The sequence below is a fragment of the Marmota marmota genome, unplaced genomic scaffold (genome assembly GCF_001458135.2).
Source record: "Marmota marmota marmota unplaced genomic scaffold, marMar, whole genome shotgun sequence".
In the NCBI taxonomy this organism is placed as follows: domain Eukaryota; kingdom Metazoa; phylum Chordata; class Mammalia; order Rodentia; family Sciuridae; genus Marmota; species Marmota marmota.
In genome coordinates, this window is record NW_026000019.1 from 14,070,894 (window position 1) to 14,076,511 (window position 5,618).

Here is a 5,618-nt window from a genome sequence, read left to right on the forward strand (position 1 = left end):
AAAAAAAAAAAAATTAAGGAAAAAGAAAAAAATCCAAATTCTCAGGTCCTACCCCAGAAATATTGAATCTGGGGACGGGATCCAGCAAGCTGGATGATTCTGATACACACTGAAGTTCAAGAACAACTGGTCTAAGGAAATAAATAATGTTGGGGCTGGGATTGTGGCTCAGCGGTAGAGCGCTCGCCTAGTATGGGCGGGACCCGGGTTTGATCCTCAGCACCACATTATAATGCGTTGTGTTGTGTCCATCTACACCAAAAAATAATATTAAAAAAAAAAAAAAAGAAAAGAAAAGAAACCTAAAATTTGTAATATCAGCTTAGTGGATCATCAGTGGGAAATAAGAGATACCCACACATAGATAAATGGACACAGATGTTGTACAGTAACAAACATTTGTTAAATTGTCACCTGAAATAATGTAGGTGAATGAAGACACACCTGTTAAGTTAATGTGTTTCTAGTTCTAGAGCAGAGAAATGTACCCCCTCTTTTGTCCTCTACCCCTCCGGCAATCTGATGAGATAGTGATCCACATTACAGACTAATGTTTTCTAGTGTGCAAAATAAAATACATCAGACTATAAGAGCCAATTATATAAAAAAATACTAAAATATGCTTTAAGAGCAAATAGCGATATAGTATAATACATCTTCATTAATGCATCAAACAGCAAAATTTAGGGACACGAGAGGGTTCATTCTGTGTGTCAACTTGACTGGGCCATGGGATGACCAGATAGATGGACAGACAGACAGACAGACATCCACATGTTACCAGCTTGGTTTGTTCTTATAAAGAACCCAAGGAAGGCACCCTTGTGGCTTCTTATTGTGACTTCCTGCTCTAGCAGAGGGGAGACACAGGATGGACTGAGAGAGCGCCCAGCTGGCTCCCTGAACAAAGAAGGGAGCTAGTTTTTATTTGTGTGTGAGGGTTGCAGGGTGGGCTAGTGTCTGGAATTTTAATTGACGTTGGGCACATTTCCTAAGGGTTTTATTTGCAGGTTTGTGGTGGGGGTATCTGTCTGGAGCCCCAGGTGCCTTCTCTCAACATAGAGCCACCTCTGTCTTGTAGTAAGGATGAGCTGCTGAGAGATCACACAGGTGGGGAGTGAAGAAAACACAAAGCACACAAGGAACAAGAGTCCCAGGAATTTGGTGTTCCAGCCACTCCTCCACAGTTTTATCCTTTGTGTTGTTTGTCCTGAGTGCTAAGCCACTAAGTCATGGTGAGGGTCATGACTTTAATGATGCACTTGGTTTTTCAGGCTGATAAGACTGTTGAGAGTGAGTGGGTGGGTGGGTGGGGAAAGTATGTGTCGTGTTCTTAAAAGCCAACAAGCATGAGCTAAGGTGCCTGAAGTGCATTAGACTTTTTTTTTTTTAAACCAGCGATTGAACCCAGGGGTGCTCTACCACTGAGCCACATCCCCAGCCCTTTTTATTTTTTCATTTTAAGATAGGGTCTCACTAAATTGTGTAAGCCCTCACTAAATTGTTGAGGCTGGTTTTGAACTTGGGATCCTCCTCCTCGGCCTCCTGAGTAGCTGGGATTACAGGTGTGCACTACCACATCCACATCCTATCCTTTTTTTTCCTTCTTTCTTTCGGCAGTACTGGGAATGGAAGTCAGGGCCTGGTGCATGCCAAGTACCCTACCACTGAGCCACACCCCACTACCTCTCCCCCCTAAACATTAAGGGATACGGCAGAAAAAGCCTGAGTGACAGAACCAGTAAAACTTCTCAATGAATTACATTGTTAGCCATGTAGCAATTAGATTAAGGATGCTCCCTCCTCTGCTAAGCCTGAAGGTACTCACTTTAAGGTGAAAGGTGTAGGTGAAAGAACAAATCACAGAGGTGAAGAAGCAAAGAAGTCAGTCAGCCATGAGAACTAGATTTAGATGTGGCTGTCAAATTTAGCAAACAAGAATACAGAAATATATACTTGTGTATAGATGTATGTATTGGGGATTGAACCCAGGGATGTTTAACCACTAACCGATCCCCCAACCTCTTTTTATTTTGAGACAGGGTCTCACTAAATTGTTGAGGCTGATCTCCAACTTGTGATCCACCTGCCTCGGCCTCTCAAGTCACTGGGATTACAGGCATGTGCCACCATACCTGGACAGGACACATATCATTTTATCTGGCAACTCTAGGTCTAGAAATAAAATTTTTTAGTATCTCCGAGTACTTGAATCTTTCTGAAAACAAATAAGTTAGAAATGTACCAACTCTTTTTTTTGGTGGGGAAGTGGAGGGATGGGGGTGGGGGCGGTACTAGGGATTGAACTCAGGGGAACTCCAGACCACTGAGCCACATCCCCAGCCCTATTTTGTGTTTTATTTAGAGACAGTGCCTCACTTTTGCTGAGACTGGCTTTGAACTTGGGATCTTCCTGCCTCAGCTTCCCAAACTGCTGGGATTATAGTCATGCACCACTGCACCCGGCTTGTACCAACTTTTTGAGGGGACTATTTTGATAAAGAAACCATAACCCTGGGCTGGAGGTGTGGCTCAGGTGTAGAGCACTTGCCTAGTATACTCAAGGACTTCATTCAATACCCAGCACCAAAAAGAAAAGAAACCATGAGCCTGACTATAAAGGCTTTTGCCTACCCAAGAAACTTAAAAACAACAACAAGACTCCAAATTTGCATGGAGAGGAAGCACACTAGTAAGACATCCCTATACAGCATATTAAGGGCCTACTGCAGACGGGGGCCATCCTGATATGAACAAGGAAGAGCTTTTCGGAAGATGGAGCCAGGGGCAAGGAGCTCTTCCTGAAGGTAGGATCACGGTGTAATCAAGGCAATTCTCCCACTCCAAGGTAGAAGAGACAGAGAGTCTGCCCAGTAGGTTTGAATAATTGCTAAGGACTTGCAATTACATCTCCCATTCTTCCTCTTCCTGAATAGGAGTTGGTTTTGTTTGTTTGTTTTCATTTTATAGATAGCATGTCCTAGTTCCACCACTGTATGCAAGGGAGAGGAGAACAATTTACAGAAAGTTTGTTTTCCTAATTCAAAAGTCCATGGTGCTAGGGTGACACAGGCCTGTAATCCCAGTGGCTCATGAGACTTTGGAGTATGGCAAGTTCAAAGCTAGCCTCAGCAATTTAGTGACACTCTAAGCAACTTAACGAGACCCTATCTCAAAATAAAATATAAAAAAGGGCTGGGATGCACCTCGGCGGTTAAATGTCCCTGGGTTCAATCCCTGGTACAAAAAAAAGTCTATGGTGCTGATTTATAATCTCAGGGACTCCAGAGGCTGAGGTGGGACAATTGCAAGTTTGAGGCTAGCCTCAACAATTTAGTGAGGCCCTAAGCAACTTAGTGAGACCCTGTCTCAAAATAAGCCCTAATAAGAATACTGTATGTCCCCTAGAGATATGGATTTTTCTTTTATTTATTCACTTATTGGTACTGGGGATTGAACCCAAGGGCACTTAACCACTGAGCCACATCTCCAGCCCTTTTTATATATTCTATTTAGATACAAGGTCTAACTGAGTTGCTTAGGGCCTCGATAAGTTGCTGAGGCTGGCTTTGAACTTGGGATCCTCCTGCCTCAGCCTCCCATGCCGCTGGATTTACAGGTGTGTGTTCCGCGCCCTGCCTATACATTTATTTATTTGCAGTGCTGGGGAATGAACATTGAACTCAGGGCCTCCTACATGCTAGGCAAGCAGTCTACTGCTGAGCTACGCCTCCAGTCCAAAATCCTGGATTTTGACCTTGACCCAATGATGAGATGGGACTTAGGGTTGACTCCCTGGGTGAGGAAAGAGAAGAGTATGTTCTACGTATGGTAAAGGGGTAAAACAGATATTGGATGACCTGAAGTGTGAACTGTGACAGAGTTCTTCCTGGGAACATTAGTAGACTACATTTCCTAATCTCCTTTGCAGTTAGGTGTGGCCATGTGTTTGAGTAATACAGTAATTTCTTGCCTGATCCATTAAAAACCTCTCAGGAGGAATTCTTCATGCTTTCCCTTGCTTTGTGATGTAGAGGGTGATAACACCCAGAGCAGCCTTGGAAATCACATATTGAAGATGGCAGAACCATTTGATAGAACTTGAGTAGCTGCATCACCATCCAGAGGAGAGCTGCCCAAGAGAACCACCTATCCGCGATCACATGCCTTGACTATTAGCAGAGGAAAGAGTATTTTAAGCCACTAAAATTTTGAAGATTCACCTAAGGCATGGTTTTCAAAGTGTGGTTCTCCCAGACAAATAGCATTAGCATCATCTGATGACTTAGATTTGGTTAGAAATCCAAATTCTTTTGCTGGGCATGGTGGTGTACACCTCTAATCCCAGTGGCTAGGGAGGCTGACACAGGAGGTTGGCGAGTTCAAAGTCAGCCTCAGCAATGGCAAGGTGCTAAGCAACTCAGTGAGACCTTGTCTCTAAAGGAAATATAAAAAGGGCTGGGGATGTGGCTCAGTGGTTGTGTTCCCGAGTTCAATCCCTGGTATAGAAAGAAAGGAATGAAGGAAGAGAAAAGAGGGCTGGGGCTGTACTTCAGTGGCAGAGCACTTGCCGAGCATGTGTGAGGCACTGGGTTCCATCCTCAGCACCACATAAAAATAAACAAACAAAATAAAGACATTCTGTCCATCTACTACAAAAAAAAAAAAATTAAGGAAAAAGAAAAAAATCCAAATTCTCAGGTCCTACCCCAGAAATATTGAATCTGGGGACGGGATCCAGCAAGCTGGATGATTCTGATACACACTGAAGTTCAAGAACAACTGGTCTAAGGAAATAAATAATGTTGGGGCTGGGATTGTGGCTCAGCGGTAGAGCGCTCGCCTAGTATGGGCGGGACCCGGGTTTGATCCTCAGCACCACATTATAATGCGTTGTGTTGTGTCCATCTACACCAAAAAATAATATTAAAAAAAAAAAAAAGATTGGCCAACACTGGAATACAAGGGATAAAATAAGTTAAAAAAAAAAAAGAAAAGAAATAATATTGACTAATAAAACACCCAAACCCAAGTAGGCAGCCCTTAAACTTGATCAGCCCACTGTTGCCCCTGTTTCTCACGGTACCATACCAGGCTTTCTATGACCGCGGCACTCATTCTACCGGCAGAGGATACTGGTACACTCTTAACCCTGATCTCAGCCCAGACCACAGCAGACCCTTAAGTAAGTGTGGCTCTCTTCCTTTGGTGGTAAGCTAACTCAGGGTTCCATTAGTGCTTGGTTTTCCCTGATCTTGGCATCCACCAATTCATGAGCCAGAAGCCACAGGAGGACTCTGTCAGTTGGGATGATCAGCTCATTCCAGCTCATGCCTGAGATTTTCCTGGGGTCAGTATTAAAAGCCTCTTTTCCCAGGAAACCACCCAGTCCCAGTCAGTTTGGGCTGAAATATTCACTGTCCTTTACCTACTAAGGGACAATAGTTTTCCACCTCAGTTATGAAACCAAAAGTATCTCCAGACTCTTTTCTCTCAAAAGATCATGGCTCAACAGGTCAGGCAAATTTTTTTTTTTTTTTTTTTTTGTACTGGGGATTGAACTCAGGGGCACTCATCCACTGAGCCGAATCACCAGCCCTATTTTGTCTTTTATTTAG